The 19,161-nt window shown below is 47.1% G+C and overlaps 1 protein-coding gene across 3 annotated transcripts in view; it reads right to left on the minus strand.

Moving 5' to 3' along the window:
- Window positions 1–19,161, minus strand: part of MFAP3L (microfibril associated protein 3 like) — a 465,114-nt gene that overhangs the window by 244,365 nt on the left and 201,588 nt on the right. The window contains exon 1 of one of the 3 annotated variants that reach the window (XM_085641828.1): window positions 14,217–14,494. The exons of 1 other annotated variant lie outside the window; for it this stretch is intronic. The gene's annotated coding sequence lies outside the window, so the exon portion shown is untranslated. Of the gene's footprint in view, window positions 1–13,600; window positions 13,620–14,216; window positions 14,495–19,161 lie in introns of those variants that run through there. One more of the 3 variants, XM_085641827.1, reaches the window with a different exon arrangement.

Below are 19,161 nucleotides of genomic sequence, written 5' to 3' on the forward strand. Positions count from 1 at the left end.
GCCCCCGCGGTGCTCTCAAAAGGACCAAAGGCTGCACACTGCCACTCACACACACCACTCCTGCGGCCCGACCACTCGGCACGTCTTAATATATTGTACAGATGCCGATTTCTCGAGGAAAGTATTCAGGTGGCCTCGACCTGAGCAGACTCCCCAGCGGCCCCAGCCTCACTCCCCATATTCTCCCCACCTTCCACCTTCCTCCTCCTGCTTCCCCGCGCAGCGAAGCTCCTCCACCAAGGCTCCCCAGACCCTAGTAGCATCTAGCGCCTTGTCATTAGAAGCACGCCTGGCCAGTTGTAGACGAAGCGTCCCTTCATTCCCTGCCCAAACCAGGAAGCTCGCCTTCCATCTCCTAAAGCTCGGTCCTGCCCTAGCCTTTCAATGCATGGTAAGCTCCCTTTTTGCCATTATCAGCCCCAAATCACAAAATTTGATCGTAATTTTTGTACGGGGGGTGTGCGGAAACCAAAGTAAAAGGCAAGCTCCCATGTCCACTGCCTGCTCACGCTCAGTCACTTAATTCAAACACGCCACCACAGTAAGAGCCCAGACCTGGACAGGACCAGAACATATGTCCGAAGTCAGCCCCCTCCGCAGTGCACCGAGGACACATCGATGAAGAGCCTCCGAAATACCGCGAAATCTTCGCCGGAGTTAAGTAGGCTCTGTGGAGAGTGTAAAATTGGACCAGTTGAAACCTAGCGTTACGTGTGCCCTTCCAGGTGCGCCGCAACAGCTGCGCCCACACCGTCTCTGGAACAGGCCTACCCAGATCCCCCTCCCACTTATCCCGCAAGGCAGCCAGGGGCGCGAGCCCTACCGTGGACAGCCGCCTATAGAGACAGGTAATGGCCTTAAAGGTGCCCGCCGCCATAACGACGTACTGACATCCCAAGAACGTTGGGGGTTCCGACAGCCCCATCTTCCAATGTTTCCGAATCCCGGACACCAAGGCAGAGTGGAGAAGATAATCCCCCCTCGGCAAGTCAAAATCCTTCTGTAGGTCCTGGAACGGCAACAAAACCCCGTCTCTGTATAGATCCCCAAGCATGTGAACCCCACGTTCCTCCCAGCCCGCCAACGCCGACCAGTCTCCGCTATGTGGGAGAGCCGTGCACATGCCCAAAGGAATTTCCGGGGCATACGGAACCCCGAAGCCTGTTTGTTTCTGGCTGCGGATCCAGCAGAGCCGAAGCGTGCGCTCCTCAAGGGTGAGCTGGTCCAACCGGAGCTTTTGCTGCAGCACAATAAATGACAACACATGCCTAGGGATGATCCTACCCTGCGGGCCCCCAGGGCCTCTGAACTTGCGCGCCACAGCCTGCGTAAGACATTGCAGCTGCGCTGCCAAATAAAACCATTCAAAATCTGGAGCTGCCAGCCCCCCCTCCACCCTCGGTCTCATCAGAGTGGCCAACGCCACCCCGACGTCTGCACGATCCAATCTTACCATGTTTACCACAGAGAGCACACACACTTTACACTGGACAGCAGTGCTAAAGTGCCCAGAGTCCTAGAACTACCAACACTATGTCAGTAAAAAGGCTAGGAGGAAGGCAAAAGGTTCAGGGATGACACTGCAAAAAGGGCCAAGTCCAACAAGAAGCAAAATGAGGCGTTTAAAAAGGGTAATTTGAAGGTGATTTAGTGTTGTTACATCGCTCCCTTTGGACAATTTGGAGTCATACATGAGTGATGGAAGACATTTTGCCCTAATAACCTGTAACAAATAATAATGTGATAGGATACCAATCTTTTTTTGCAGCACTTTGCACGGAAACTGAAGTTTGTTGGCGAGGGCTCTTCTTTGGTTCAGGTGCTCTCTAAATGATAATCAGACATCCATTTCGACACCTAAGTATTTGTATGATTAGGACAGATTTGAGGGTTTTCCAAAAGCTTTCCACTTGAAACTGAGATAGCTGCTCCTAGAATTGGCTGAGAAGCATACCACTTTTGTTGTGTTGCGATTTAGTTCCAACCACAATAATTGATTGTATTGTGCCATGTGGGTCATTAAGCACTTGAAACCAATCAGTTTGGCTTAATAGAACAATGTCATCGGCATATTGGAGACATCAGAGCAGTTCATCTGCTACAACGTAAAACTCTGTGGTCTTCTGGAGTTCAACACCAATCAAATCAATTCTTTATGCAGTAGCTGGACTAATAACAAACTTGAAAACGTTCAAGCACATCCCCTCTACCTTGGAAGGACTGTACTGAATCCCACTCCCTACCAGAATCTACTACAAAGTTTGTTGTGTAGTTTACAAAGCATTCACTAGAGTAAACCTGACAAACATACCTCTCAACTCAATGAGTTTAGTCATGTGCATTCATGCTACTAACAGCACATCCCTGGCCAAGCTGGGAATCCAAAGAACAGCATATGGCCCAAGTATGATCTCCCTCGATGGGGAGTAACAAGAAGGAAAGGTACATCATAAGACCTTTAGGGCTAGATAGGCATGGTTATTGATGAGGTGGCCCTCCACACCCCTCCCCCACCAGTGGAAAAAGTGCTAGAAGATATGGCGTAAGCAAATATTTATGTGATAAAATAGTCCAGGTAATGCATGTAATAAATAGTATATTGACGAGGAGGAGTTCAGGAACAGCACTGATGTCTGAGAACACATAATCAATGTTAAAACTATTGGTATTCTAATGTTGTTGTTATAATACAAGACTAAAATATTATTATAAAAAAGAATGACCTCCCTCTGGAGCTCGTTCTTGCAGATTCAGTGTGCAATTCAGGAGAAGTCTGAAAACTGACGTCGTCATGATCTTCCTATCACTCTAGACCATGGGTACTAGCAAACATTTGCCCAGGGGCCACAAAGTACCGTCTGTGGCGTGACCGAGGGCCACACTGATGCCAATAAGGTGGTGGGGGAGGTCTGAGTGGTCAGGGATTGTATAAGGAGGCAAGCATTTATTAGCAGGTTAATAAATGCTTCTCTGTTTATTTAACATTTTTTTCTGAATATTAGTGCTCAGCAACTAAAGAGCTGCTGTTCACCAAGGCGGCCACATGTAAAGGTCAAGAGGACTGCAAGCAGCCCCCGGGACTTACTGTGAGTATCACTGCTCTAGACTATATCCGCTCCAATGTCACCCACTCTTTCTTCAGTATTTTTAAGCATATGTTGGCCTAGGTTACTTTAATAAACGTACTTGTCTTCTCTCCATCCTTGCATGTTGGCTAAGTCTACTGTTATCTTTTACAGTGCTCAGTTGTCTTCTGGGTTAGATTTGTGCTTTATAACTACCCTCAATAAAATAAGCTGAATATATGCAACAAAAAAATAAAACCCTCAAAACCAGAAGATGGATGTGGTGTCCTCTGTCCACAAAGAAAATTGTAGTTTAAAGTGTACAAAATTGTTGAAGAAAATTAAAGTAATCACATCGGGAGGTCGAAAAATGGCAACCTTCAATTAGCAGACTAATCTAGACATGCCATCCTTCTGAATCTGGTAGGAGAGCTATTGTACAATGTTTTTGTAAGAACATACCTCCCAAAGTTCGTGGTGTTTTTGCATTTGAATACAGCAGGAATGCATTTGGCTCAGGAATGCATTTAGTTGTGTGTCCTTATCTATGAATGACATAGTAACAGCAGCAGAACGATTATTCTGAACAAAGCTTTTAAAGGTCAAGTTTGCTCAGCTTCTTCGGAACCAGATGCAGCATCACTTGTATGCACTGCACTGTACAGCTAAACAACTTGCAGGAAAGTGATGCTACCCTCCAGAAAAGCACTAAAGGCCCATCCCGGCGTCCACCAATATTAAGCATGTCCAACTAACTGTTGAGGAATGCCAAAGACCTATAGTAACCAAGTTGGAAGACTAAATGTAAATGTACTGGTCCATGGAATAGTAGGTTAACCTGCACTGTTTACAAAAGTTGCCAGGAACTAAAAGAGATAATCAATACCCCCCCTCCCCGCATCCCACTGGTCTGGCTCTACCTTTCCCTTGGACACAGAAGAGGACCCCTTAACTCCAGAGTGACTAAGCCATTCTGTGGTTTATTTTACAGGGCCCTCGCTGTGCAGCTAATGCACAAATCCTGAGAGCTCTCTGTTAAAGGGTTCATTCAACCTTGGTACACTATCGAGGTTGGCAGATGTTAGATTAGATGGAATTTGCAATTAACGCCCTACTGCCTGACTTATTTCCATTTGTTTAAGAAGTAACCGAGTCTAGGCGTAAAGCATTTGTACAACACCCTTTTACTCAAGCAATTAGACGCTTTTGTGTATTTGTTTTAGAAAACTGGAGAATTCTTATGATTTTTCCAATATATAGGCTCTCCTCCCCCCACCTCTACTTCTAGGGTCCCGCACTCTCCTCCTTGGAGAGGCACCCTCAGAACACAACTCTCCCACCAGTTCAGGACCTCACTCCAGGAACTGGTCTCCCAACCTAGGGTCTAAACCCTCAGGTTGCACCGGGTTCTGAGGTGAGGAATCCCTCCCTTTGCACCCCCTTCCAGAGTTCTGCACCCTCCCTCCTGGAGTGGTATCCCTAGAAGACAAAACGGTAGGGATACGGATTACAGATGTCCTTCCCTCTAGGTCAGGCAGAACCTGGCCTCCCAACCCAGGGACTAAACCCTGCGGTTGAACACTTGCCTGGTACACCAGGACTTCCGGGGGCGCACACAGCCTCCCCCTGAGGGTAACACATACCTCATGTGTTGCGTGACAGTCTGCCCGGCGCTGATCTCCCAAGTCTGACAGTGCGTGAAGAACCCCCCACGACAGAAGTGGTGTCACCATGGTCACTCCTAGGAGACTCAGCCCTTCTGGCTGGCCCTTGACCCACTGGTTCTTCCACTGGGGACTTACTCCCCCTCTCACCCCTTCATCTGGACATCTGCACCCTCCACTTTAGACGCTCCAGGTTCTCCTGACACTAGGAGATCCCCCTAAAATGGCCTACTAGAACAGACAAGGCCCCCAACCTGGTGTTCCCTTAGGGAACCCTCCAGGCCTTGAGACTGGGTTCCGGGCACCTTGGGACACAGTCCACACTCACTCCTCCACTGACACGGGATGTGAGCCCCTAAACCCCTCCCACTACACCTGGACCTAGCTGGGCTACTCTGAACACCCCACCCCATTCTGGGCTGGAAGATACCTGAGCCACTCCTTTTAGGATCACTCTCAAATGCCTCTTCAGACCCTCGGGCACTTACCCAGAGGGTTGCCTCCCAGGCAAGCTCCCTGGGATCAGCGAACCCACACTCCAACAGGTGTTGGCGCAACCCCGGAAAACAATTACTGAACATGTGCTCTCTGACAAACAGATTGAGCAGCCCTTCAAAATCATTTGCAGTGCTACCCATCACCCAACCTTCCAGTGCATCACAACACTCATCCACAAATTCCCCCCAAGACTGGTGAGACAGTTTCCTACCGCCCATGAACCTCAACCCATACCCTTCAGGTGTGACACCCTCTTCCTGGGAACTAGGTACCACGCTCTGGGATCTTGGTGTGGGACTTCCTACACTGGACTCACTTATGCTGCCACGACTGGACCCCACCCTTACTGGTGAATCCAGACAACTAAAACTGCACTCAGGTGAATCCAGACAACTAAAACTGCACTCAGGCGATAATCTACCCTCCTGAGCTAGTTTCTCCCTGGCAAAGGCCATCTCTGCCTCTGCCATCCTTTCCTGCGCTAAGACCCTCTCAGTCTCTAGCTTTTTCTATTCAAGGCCCAACGCCTTGAGACTCAAGTCCTGGGCCAACAAGGCCTTTTTCTCCTCCAAACCCAGCCGCGCTATCTCCTTGGTATACTCCGACTGGAGCGTGTCCAAAGCCAGCTGATGATCCCTTTCTTCCCTCCTAGCCACCCACTCCTCTGGGGACAGGGAAAGGGATGGGGCACTGCCCCCGGCACTGGAGCCAGCAAGGGACTCCCTAACTATGGGGTCCTCACTACCTACCTGCCCTGCCCTGTCATTTTCTACCTCCTGTGCAGACTCTTCAGGTCCTCCCTCAAAACCACCATTTAGGTATGCAGAGGGGTAATCTGAAAAGTCCCCCAGGGCTCTAAGGGTTCTCTTCATAGAGGAACAGTTTTCGGAGGATGTTACCCACTACTGATATCCCCCTCTCTGCAGAATTCCTCTAACTCCTCCCGGGTGTACTCCAAACGGTCATCCTCATTATAGACTAACCCCATCTTGGCAAGATACACAACCCACAGTGCAACAGGAGAACACAATTCAAAAGTGCCACTTTCAGGAGAAAACAATATCAGGAAAAATAAACCCCAAACATGTGATAATCTAAATGCAGAGTTTGTAGTGCAAACAGTGGTCGCTGTGGTGCTGCGCAAACGCAAGTCCTATCCTTACCGCTGACAACCAATGTTAGAAATGGGTTTTCTGGTTGGCTAGGGACAACGCCTAAGCCAGGCAGAAACCACCACTCTAGTCAGGGCAACAGAGTTACACACCGAAGAAAATCCCTGCTCACCCCCTTGGTAGCTTGGCACGAGCAGTCACGCTTATCCCAGAGGCAATGTAAAAAGCATTTGCGCAACACATACAGCAGCAACACACTAGACACATCAAAGAAGCGACTCCACACAAGGTTATATAAAAATAGCCTTTGTATTATCCAAAACATATTAGAATCATAATCACACATATACACTGTGCCAACTGGCACTAGGCAATATTCACAGGGGATTATATACAGGACAGGGGCAATCGGGCCACGCTGCAGGCCACCCACACTCCCCCCATCCTGGGAGAAGATATAGCGCTCACGAGGCGCTCTGTCCACAGATTCAGGGGCGCAAGGCTGGGCCCAGGCAGTCCAGCTCACAGGGCCCTCCAGCAGGGAGGCAGTCCCTCGTGGCAGTTCCTCCTGGGGCCCAGCAGCAGCAGGTCCCCCCAGTAGCACAAGGAAGAACAACAACATGGGGTCACAGCCTCAGTATATATACACACAACATTTTCCTTTGTTCTGACCTGGCACAGGGCTGGAGGAACCAGTCCAACTGGTTCTGGGGGGTAATGGAGCACTCTGTTTACAGGGCTCCTCTTCCCCTTTCTCAGATGGGGGCTCGGTCATCACACCACCAAAGGGGGGCAGAGCCAGCATTCACTCAGGCAGGCACAGACCTATTCAGGGTCTGGGGACTACTCCTCCCACTACTCCAAATGCAGCTCCCCTATTCAGCCTAGCGCTGACTTACCCTGCCCTCCCTGGCGCCACACACACACCTCACCAGCCCCTGTCACTCCAGAGCCAGACATGCAATCCACATCAGGCAGGCAGACACATAGCACACAGAAATGTCAACTTCGTAAAGTGGCATTTCTAAAATAGTGATAATAAATCTGCACACACCATTGTGCAGTATTTATTAGATACTATTCCAAACATACCAAACTTGACTACGCTGCTCCTCTCATATCAGGAATAACCACTGAAACACTTACCAGGGATTCCCAATGCATTCCAATGCGAGGGCAGCCTCACTGCAGTGAGAAACCAAAATGGTTCTTTGTTACTACCCGGACATGTCACACACTTAAGGTACATGTCCTACTTTCTACCTACAATGCACCCTGCCCATAGGCTTGCTAGGGCCTACCTTAGGGGTGACTGACAAGCAGTAAAAAGGGGGGGGGTCACAGATGTGGCACACACTTTAGGTGTCACGTCACTGCTGCAGTAACACTGCGTGCACAGGCCCTGCAATGGCAGAGGCATGAGACGGGTTTGAAAGGCTACTTTGGTGGGTGGCACAATCAGCGCTGCAAGCCCACCAGTAGCATTTAATTTACCGGCCCAAGGTATCTGAGACACCTCTTTACAAGGGACTGACCGGTAAATTAAATATGCCAAACGGGTGTAGACCAATCTTACCAGGTTTTAAAAAAAAAAAAAAATTATTGATTTTTCCCCAACCATCGCAGTATTAAATCAACGTTACATACAATAGCCTCATGCAAGAGAGCCAGGCAACTTAGGACAGTGCAGGAGAAGTTAAATCTGCAACATTTTCTTCCCTAACCCCCCCACCCGCCCCCTCTCTACCCCCACCCCCCCTGGTCAGTGTGCCCGCAGCAGACCCCCCCCCCCCCTGTGAGATATATAGTGCCCCAAGGATCAAGAAGGCCGAACTCCAAATTAGGTGATGAGCCCCCGCGGTGCTCTCAAAAGGACCAAAGGCTGCACACTGCCACTCACACACACCACTCCTGCGGCCCGACCACTCGGCACGTCTTAATATATTGTACAGATGCCGATTTCTCGAGGAAAGTATTCAGGTGGCCTCGACCTGAGCAGACTCCCCAGCGGCCCCAGCCTCACTCCCCATATTCTCCCCACCTTCCACCTTCCTCCTCCTGCTTCCCCGCGCAGCGAAGCTCCTCCACCAAGGCTCCCCAGACCCTAGTAGCATCTAGCGCCTTGTCATTAGAAGCACGCCTGGCCAGTTGTAGACGAAGCGTCCCTTCATTCCCTGCCCAAACCAGGAAGCTCGCCTTCCATCTCCTAAAGCTCGGTCCTGCCCTAGCCTTTCAATGCATGGTAAGCTCCCTTTTTGCCATTATCAGCCCCAAATCACAAAATTTGATCGTAATTTTTGTACGGGGGGTGTGCGGAAACCAAAGTAAAAGGCAAGCTCCCATGTCCACTGCCTGCTCACGCTCAGTCACTTAATTCAAACACGCCACCACAGTAAGAGCCCAGACCTGGACAGGACCAGAACATATGTCCGAAGTCAGCCCCCTCCGCAGTGCACCGAGGACACATCGATGAAGAGCCTCCGAAATACCGCGAAATCTTCGCCGGAGTTAAGTAGGCTCTGTGGAGAGTGTAAAATTGGACCAGTTGAAACCTAGCGTTACGTGTGCCCTTCCAGGTGCGCCGCAACAGCTGCGCCCACACCGTCTCTGGAACAGGCCTACCCAGATCCCCCTCCCACTTATCCCGCAAGGCAGCCAGGGGCGCGAGCCCTACCGTGGACAGCCGCCTATAGAGACAGGTAATGGCCTTAAAGGTGCCCGCCGCCATAACGACGTACTGACATCCCAAGAACGTTGGGGGTTCCGACAGCCCCATCTTCCAATGTTTCCGAATCCCGGACACCAAGGCAGAGTGGAGAAGATAATCCCCCCTCGGCAAGTCAAAATCCTTCTGTAGGTCCTGGAACGGCAACAAAACCCCGTCTCTGTATAGATCCCCAAGCATGTGAACCCCACGTTCCTCCCAGCCCGCCAACGCCGACCAGTCTCCGCTATGTGGGAGAGCCGTGCACATGCCCAAAGGAATTTCCGGGGCATACGGAACCCCGAAGCCTGTTTGTTTCTGGCTGCGGATCCAGCAGAGCCGAAGCGTGCGCTCCTCAAGGGTGAGCTGGTCCAACCGGAGCTTTTGCTGCAGCACAATAAATGACAACACATGCCTAGGGATGATCCTACCCTGCGGGCCCCCAGGGCCTCTGAACTTGCGCGCCACAGCCTGCGTAAGACATTGCAGCTGCGCTGCCAAATAAAACCATTCAAAATCTGGAGCTGCCAGCCCCCCCTCCACCCTCGGTCTCATCAGAGTGGCCAACGCCACCCCGACGTCTGCACGATCCAATCTTACCATGTTTACCACAGAGAGCACACACACTTTACACTGGACAGCAGTGCTAAAGTGCCCAGAGTCCTAGAACTACCAACACTATGTCAGTAAAAAGGCTAGGAGGAAGGCAAAAGGTTCAGGGATGACACTGCAAAAAGGGCCAAGTCCAACAAGAAGCAAAATGAGGCGTTTAAAAAGGGTAATTTGAAGGTGATTTAGTGTTGTTACATCGCTCCCTTTGGACAATTTGGAGTCATACATGAGTGATGGAAGACATTTTGCCCTAATAACCTGTAACAAATAATAATGTGATAGGATACCAATCTTTTTTTGCAGCACTTTGCACGGAAACTGAAGTTTGTTGGCGAGGGCTCTTCTTTGGTTCAGGTGCTCTCTAAATGATAATCAGACATCCATTTCGACACCTAAGTATTTGTATGATTAGGACAGATTTGAGGGTTTTCCAAAAGCTTTCCACTTGAAACTGAGATAGCTGCTCCTAGAATTGGCTGAGAAGCATACCACTTTTGTTGTGTTGCGATTTAGTTCCAACCACAATAATTGATTGTATTGTGCCATGTGGGTCATTAAGCACTTGAAACCAATCAGTTTGGCTTAATAGAACAATGTCATCGGCATATTGGAGACATCAGAGCAGTTCATCTGCTACAACGTAAAACTCTGTGGTCTTCTGGAGTTCAACACCAATCAAATCAATTCTTTATGCAGTAGCTGGACTAATAACAAACTTGAAAACGTTCAAGCACATCCCCTCTACCTTGGAAGGACTGTACTGAATCCCACTCCCTACCAGAATCTACTACAAAGTTTGTTGTGTAGTTTACAAAGCATTCACTAGAGTAAACCTGACAAACATACCTCTCAACTCAATGAGTTTAGTCATGTGCATTCATGCTACTAACAGCACATCCCTGGCCAAGCTGGGAATCCAAAGAACAGCATATGGCCCAAGTATGATCTCCCTCGATGGGGAGTAACAAGAAGGAAAGGTACATCATAAGACCTTTAGGGCTAGATAGGCATGGTTATTGATGAGGTGGCCCTCCACACCCCTCCCCCACCAGTGGAAAAAGTGCTAGAAGATATGGCGTAAGCAAATATTTATGTGATAAAATAGTCCAGGTAATGCATGTAATAAATAGTATATTGACGAGGAGGAGTTCAGGAACAGCACTGATGTCTGAGAACACATAATCAATGTTAAAACTATTGGTATTCTAATGTTGTTGTTATAATACAAGACTAAAATATTATTATAAAAAAGAATGACCTCCCTCTGGAGCTCGTTCTTGCAGATTCAGTGTGCAATTCAGGAGAAGTCTGAAAACTGACGTCGTCATGATCTTCCTATCACTCTAGACCATGGGTACTAGCAAACATTTGCCCAGGGGCCACAAAGTACCGTCTGTGGCGTGACCGAGGGCCACACTGATGCCAATAAGGTGGTGGGGGAGGTCTGAGTGGTCAGGGATTGTATAAGGAGGCAAGCATTTATTAGCAGGTTAATAAATGCTTCTCTGTTTATTTAACATTTTTTTCTGAATATTAGTGCTCAGCAACTAAAGAGCTGCTGTTCACCAAGGCGGCCACATGTAAAGGTCAAGAGGACTGCAAGCAGCCCCCGGGACTTACTGTGAGTATCACTGCTCTAGACTATATCCGCTCCAATGTCACCCACTCTTTCTTCAGTATTTTTAAGCATATGTTGGCCTAGGTTACTTTAATAAACGTACTTGTCTTCTCTCCATCCTTGCATGTTGGCTAAGTCTACTGTTATCTTTTACAGTGCTCAGTTGTCTTCTGGGTTAGATTTGTGCTTTATAACTACCCTCAATAAAATAAGCTGAATATATGCAACAAAAAAATAAAACCCTCAAAACCAGAAGATGGATGTGGTGTCCTCGGTCCACAAAGAAAATTGTAGTTTAAAGTGTACAAAATTGTTGAAGAAAATTAAAGTAATCACATCGGGAGGTCGAAAAATGGCAACCTTCAATTAGCAGACTAATCTAGACATGCCATCCTTCTGAATCTGGTAGGAGAGCTATTGTACAATGTTTTTGTAAGAACATACCTCCCAAAGTTCGTGGTGTTTTTGCATTTGAATACAGCAGGAATGCATTTGGCTCAGGAATGCATTTAGTTGTGTGTCCTTATCTATGAATGACATAGTAACAGCAGCAGAACGATTATTCTGAACAAAGCTTTTAAAGGTCAAGTTTGCTCAGCTTCTTCGGAACCAGATGCAGCATCACTTGTATGCACTGCACTGTACAGCTAAACAACTTGCAGGAAAGTGATGCTACCCTCCAGAAAAGCACTAAAGGCCCATCCCGGCGTCCACCAATATTAAGCATGTCCAACTAACTGTTGAGGAATGCCAAAGACCTATAGTAACCAAGTTGGAAGACTAAATGTAAATGTACTGGTCCATGGAATAGTAGGTTAACCTGCACTGTTTACAAAAGTTGCCAGGAACTAAAAGAGATAATCAATACCCCCCCTCCCCGCATCCCACTGGTCTGGCTCTACCTTTCCCTTGGACACAGAAGAGGACCCCTTAACTCCAGAGTGACTAAGCCATTCTGTGGTTTATTTTACAGGGCCCTCGCTGTGCAGCTAATGCACAAATCCTGAGAGCTCTCTGTTAAAGGGTTCATTCAACCTTGGTACACTATCGAGGTTGGCAGATGTTAGATTAGATGGAATTTGCAATTAACGCCCTACTGCCTGACTTATTTCCATTTGTTTAAGAAGTAACCGAGTCTAGGCGTAAAGCATTTGTACAACACCCTTTTACTCAAGCAATTAGACGCTTTTGTGTATTTGTTTTAGAAAACTGGAGAATTCTTATGATTTTTCCAATATGCTAATCATGTGGTTTGTGGCACCATGACCAGCACTTTTTTCACACCCTGGGAGGTACACAAAAGAAACGCGTCCATTGAAGAACATACACGGTTGCAAGCAGGCGATCGAGCACACATCACCCTGAAAGTCCAGATCAAGCTTTCAAGTCGAATTGTCTTCTAGAGTCTTAACAACACCCAAAATGCACTCAACGTCAAGTTCAGTTCAAGCCTGAGGACTTTTGAGAGCCTGTGCAGACATGCCTTTTTTACCCAGTCAGGACTTCCTAACAGGTGAAGTAACTGTGGCTATCCGTCCATAACATGCAATCTTAAACACACAGTCATAAAAAGTCACATTTTTTGCCATCAGTTTCTACAGCTAAAAATGCTTTTGATGTCAAGCAAGTTCTAGCATGCCATCTTTCATACCGGTACAGAATCATACTTAATGACGTTAAAATATTAAAAGCCAAGTTTTCAGAGCTGTGTTGCTACACAAATGTAATTCCAAGTCCTAAACCCCATGAACAAATCTTTGCTCGAGGGCCTGGCCCACGTATGCATACAAATAGTCAGTAATTACTTAGAGGCAGGCTATTAAAAAAGTGAAGCCCCTTTCAAATGAAACTTTCTGTGAAGTTTCTAAGGAGCTACTGAAGTGATCTCAAAACTGATGTTACACCCGAGGAATGGCTGCCCAATGATAACCTACTATGGGCAACACTATCACGTGTAAATACCACAATACTGGCGGCAGTGCTGGTACACAGCACTGGCTTGTAGCAGAGGCACTCCCATGATAAAACGTGTTACGCGAGGGCGGTAGCAACAAACTGGTTATGTGTCTCAGACATTACAGCAATTAGAATAAGTGCAACTGAGGATAAAAATTGCTAGTCCATTTGGCACGAAAAACAAACCCACACGACTGACATATATATATATATGCAGAGAACACAAGTACGCTGGCATCAGATGTTAAATAATTAAACAAGCAACCATATGCTTTACTAGAGATTAAAAAGAAAAACATCATTTAACAATTCATTTTCAAATAACGTCGAACCAGTTGTAGAAAATAAAAAACAATTGGAAAGAAACATACATATTTCCACATAAAGTGCAAACGAAACTACTTTTTTTGCGACCCTTGGTTGCCAGCTAGAAAGAAGATCTTAACATTTGTGCTCTGATCCGAACAGTTCATCAGTCTTTTTATTTCCACGTTTGTTCCTTCGCGGTCCCTGCATGCTATGGCTGCGTCTGGTCACGGTTCTCTCTTGCCAGGACAGGATTATGGCAACATTTGCCCTATTTTGGGAATGACTGCAATGTCAAGCTCGTGTCATTCGAGGACTCGCGCGCGGTGGCCGCAGCCCACATACGGCTGAGGGAACCAGGCGCATTGACATCTCTCTCGAAACACACGGGTTAAACTTTTACGAAGCCCCCGCTCCCTCGACCCAGCAGAAACGCAAGAGGTAACCGGGGACCAAAGTGCGCTAAGGTTATGGGTGCTGCAAGGTGGTACTCAGCCTAGGTTCCTTGCTCAGAAGTCACCGAAACATTAACAACCACCAATACAGTGCGGATATACCAGTCCAAAACACACGGGAAACGGTCGCCCAAGCTTAGGGACAAATAAAACGCAATGCGAACGACAGTGTCCCTCCTCAAGGTTACAGAAGTGCACGTTATACAAGCTCAAAGATCATCCTTACCCCCGGCGTGAAGCAGGAATTGCAGTTGAATCAGACCAAATGCATTCAGGGGCTCTAGTAGCTTGCTGCTGAAATGTACCGTAGTACCTCGTGTACACGCTCAGTCTCATATGAAAGAGCTCGTCCTCCAGTATGTATGTAATACTGGAGCACACCTCGTGCGTCAATAAAGGCAACCTAGGTTGACGTTGCAGAGAAATCTGCAAAGCCGTTAATTAGTCCTACGTCATACATGGAACTTTTAGCCATGGCTTTTTGATAACAGCTCCCGGTAGTCTGGGACTTGTGGTTTTGCGTTGAATATTGCAAGTACTGTAAAAAAAAAAAAAAAAAAAAAACAGCAAAACAATAACAGCACGCAAAGTTCCGTTGGCTAAAAAGCCCTTCGCGTCTGGCTTTGGCTAGGTACCTATGTTCTTAGTTCTAATTTAATATTTAGAATGCATCGTTTAACCATACAAACGATTTGAAATCGAATACGTTTTGTACTTGCATGTACTCTATGGGGGCGGATTGGCCAACTCTGTCATTCAGCCATTCATATTACAGATCTAAAATTGCTGTTACTTTAGTTCATTTAGCTGTTCCTTTAGCTTTTGCAAATTTTAGTACATGGGTGTGCCCCACCATTAAATGATGTATTTTTTATATGGTAGATTTGTTTTTTGGAAGAAAAAAAAATGACCTAGCACTGTTGTAAAATAAACCCCCATTAGGATAAAAAGTCACACAACGTCACTTAAAGAACAGATAATGTAGTATCCACTGCACTGTGATTTTATTTTTGTGAAATTACACTTTTGCTGATATTGACTTAAAACCCACTGATACTTATCTGAAGATGGGAGATTACAAAAAAAGAAAAGACGGATATTACATGACATTACTCTTTTAATTTCGGTGCCAGCAGTAATATGGCAACCTAGACAGGGTCTACAATGCAAGGTATCACTTGTAAAGCCCTAGTGACCCCTCTATTTTGGTTAATGGTCGCACAAGGAAGAGCCACATTCGTAGCAAGAACTACAGCCTCGAAGGGCTCCTTCAGCGCTGTGAACATGAACTTTAACAAGGGAAGAAAATGAGAAACGCGAACTTGGTCAATCCAAGGTGTGTAGCAGGTTCGAATGGAACTATCTGCATGCGACCATAAAAGGAAGCTGGGCCAGGACCGTCAGGCTAAAGGAAAAGAGACAACACAGGTTGAGACAGGAAAACAAACCCAAGTGCACTGGGAGAGGCACAATACGTCAACCAACACCATCAAATATAAAGAATGTTCAGCCAAAGGTTAAGAGATACTTATATGGGATAAAGCAAATGAGGTAAAATACAACTTTAATAAAAAGCAGATACCATCGTCTTAGGATAAGAGAGGAGAAAAGATGGATAAAATAACTGCCTCATTGTCTGTAAAAAATCTAGATTTCTTCGTGGCTGGCTCAGACAATTCTTAATTTATGGCAAGGCAAGAAGGTTTTATAAAGGTCTTAAAGGTACAGGCATTGGACCAATCAGTCATTAGCGAGATGTCACCAAGACCATAGCTAGCAAAAAGACTTTATAGAACATAATCTCCTAAGCAGAGAAGGTAATAAAGTTGGACGTGTCTAGGCCCATTTCAGCCAGGAACCAGCACACCTATTCTGCCAATGTGGGTGCAATAACCATGTGGTGTGGCTTTCTTAATGAAATCAGGACTTGCAAAACTGCGCAGAGCCTGCACTTGTCCTTCTTTCGTGGTTCACTGGGAAGGCAGCAGGCAACACAGAGGTTCAGATGGCTTGGAAAATAAGGATAAAACATAGATGCACAACTTGGTTTTAGTTCTTACTGAAATTAAAAAAACAATCCCTTCCAGTGCAAACAATCCTTCTGGAAATGAAGGAGATCTGATGTCAGGTACTCGCTTGGTTGAGACCAAATAAAAAAACATATTGCGTTCAGCTGAAATCTCTTTATGAGACAAAACAGAATTAGCTGGCCTACCTGAGAGGGCTACCAAGACTGTGTTGACATCTTAGATCAAGCAATAATGGGGAAATAGGGCAAGAAAACATAATACCCTGCATCAAACTATTGGGTGTTTGACTAAGGTTTGGAGTAAAGAGGAAGATGGGAAGCAAAAACGTCTCACTCAAAAACATTGATCAATCTAGAGGAAAGATTCTTTCAAAAAGAGATGCAAGGAAATTACCTAGGTCAGGGAGAGAGGCAGTAAGGAGATTCAAGTTCCCTTCTATATATCAATGTAACTAACTTATCCCGCTTGATTTGTAAGCCCTTTTCGGTCCATGACACCTCCAGGAATCAGGACATTTCTCATACAGGGATCCCCCTTCTGTCATTATCACTGAGACAGGCTCCACCAGCGAGGAAAAATGTCCTTTTAGAACTAGGCCGTGAAAATTGGGCCACGGGTCCTGTGGAATGACTGGGAAGAATGGGGAGAGTTGAGGGAGTTCCATTGTGTACTCCAAAAAAGAAGGGAATGAAGCCTGTCAAGTCCAGAATGGGGTCACTAAGACCAGGTGAGCATAACAACAGCATGGGGAATTATCGAGAAGGGGGAAAAGCGTAGTTTAGGCAGGGAGCATAGTCCTGGGAAAAAAGCAACCACTGCCCACACCTCCAGGTCTGGACACCTACTCACCAATTTCTCCATCTGATTTCAGAGGTGTTAGATGAACCAATACATTTCAAGAAGAACCAGTGATTCAGCATCCAGTCTCTGGAGTCCCGTAGGTAAAGGGAAAACCAGTCTGCTGTAGAATTAGAATTTCTGGGAAGATACTCCGCCTTTACTGCATGGTTCCGTTCAAATCAGAAATTCTCTAGGTCCCAAGACAACCAGGTACCTGGAGTTGCTCCATCGCAGTCTTTTACATAACAAATATGAGAGATATTGTTTACGTGTAGTAGAACACAGCAGTTGTATGAGTCCTTCAGTAAAGTCTTCATTGTTAATATTCTGGTGAGGTGATCCAAGAAATTGATGTGAACAGAAGACTCCCTCTTTGACCAGGAAAGCCAGTGGATTGGCCCTAAAGGGTGGATGCCTAGCAAGGTTTGTCATCCAATTTAATTATCAGGTTCGTAACTGAGTTGAAAATGTTTGTCTCATTCAAACCCTCCAAAATAGCTAGCCACCAGCGCAACTCTTTCAGATTTTTTTCATTCAGAGTGATCTAGCACATTTCTAGAGGTGATGGCTCTCTCCATATGCAGGTCCATGTGGGACAAAGGGCCTGGGAACATACCCTTCATGGCTAATTCCTTCAGTGAAAGGGAATGCGGATGCAAGGTCTGGTGAGTCTTTTTCAACATCTAATGAGGTTTGTCCAGAGAAAGCTTCAAGAGGCAATAATGGGGGGTTTCAATGAATCATAGGAATTCTCTCAACTGACGGGATGACCAAGGGGGCACCAGAGAGCTCACGGCAAGATGGCCGCACCTTAGTGTAGCTCTGCCGGTGAGGATGAATAATCTGTAAAAAAAAATCCAGCTAATCGGTGAACATCCGACAGTGAAACGCAGGGAATTGCGTGTAATGTTAGGTGTAGAGTCTCTAAAGCTGAAAAAAGAGGACTGAAGCGAATTAGGCACCGAGTGGCAGAGCTGTGGACAAGCGATATAGTGAGGCCCTAAGATGGCGACCGTGTGAGTAACGAAAAGACCTGGGCTGGACAAGCCGTACCTAGGAAAACAGAGAGGCGGAGCCGGGAACAGCAGTGGCCACATCGCGCAAGAGCTGTGGCGGATTTGATATGTGGTTGCAGTGGAGCGTGGCCGGAGTCCGAAGATCCAGAGAGGGGTGCACTCCCGGCCTACGGTGCTCCTAGTCGTGGGTGGAAGCCTGGGACCGCAGTGAGTATCCCTGGCAGCAAAGTGCACAACAAGGGCCCAGGCAAGCAGGCGCTGAAGTAGGCCGGGGAAGGGAAGAGGCGTTTGGACAGCTGGGACATAGCAGCGCTGCTGGAGACGACACAGCGGGTGGCATGAACTCAGAGGGGGAAGAACACTTGCCAAAAGGCGGTGCGGCCAAGCACTGCGATAGTACGGAGGGGTCGAGGAGCAGTGTGTGACTTCTGACCTGACATCGAGTATGTATCCGAGGGGAAGACTGTTGGAGCCTGGAGATACCGTGAGGCGAAGAGGCTGTGACTTGCCTCTTCGCCTTGGTGGCACGTCTGTGCTACAGACTGAATAAAGCTGCATATTGACAGAGCAGGGCTGGACTCATCGTACGTTGGTGGCACTAAGCAAGCACACACTGGTCGTAGAAATTGTAAGAGATGGCCCCACAGAGTGCTGAGGCAGCAAGTTTGACATCCTGGCATAGTAAGCTAAGAAGCTAAATGTGTGCAAGAAGGTAGGTCCATATTGGAGTCTGAGTGGAAGGGTAGCAGAGGGGGAGATGCTTGAGAAACTACCAATTACTGCTGTGCTGGTCCGAGAAGGCGTGCTCTGAGTGGTACATGTATGGTGAGGACGGCACAGGTGGCGAACTCATCTCCTAGCTGGCCAACAGTCGCTGGCGTGGTTGGAAGGACACCCATAGCATATCACACTGTTGATTACGCTACAAGCACACTGGCAAAGGAAAAATTATAGACAGATGCGTAAAGGCAGCTTCTGTTTCGCTTGCTGTCTGGTAAGAGGCGGCCGACATTAAAGACCAGTGGGAGCAGCACCCCTCAGATGTGCTCAACATGGGAAAGACAGACAGAGCTCAACCCCACCTGACATTTGAATCCCGGTGGCTCACCAAATAGCAACCTGATCCCCAACTGGACCAAGACGGGGACACAGTGAATATAGGAACAACAACTTTAGAGATTACGCTCCTGGCTATGCAGCAGAGGCTTCAATCCTTAGATGGGAAAATAGACTCTCTCAATATCCACATGGACCACATGGCAGCCAAAATGGATAAACAAATCAT

This window comes from Triturus cristatus, chromosome 2_2 (genome assembly GCF_964204655.1).
Source record: "Triturus cristatus chromosome 2_2, aTriCri1.1, whole genome shotgun sequence".
In the NCBI taxonomy this organism is placed as follows: domain Eukaryota; kingdom Metazoa; phylum Chordata; class Amphibia; order Caudata; family Salamandridae; genus Triturus; species Triturus cristatus.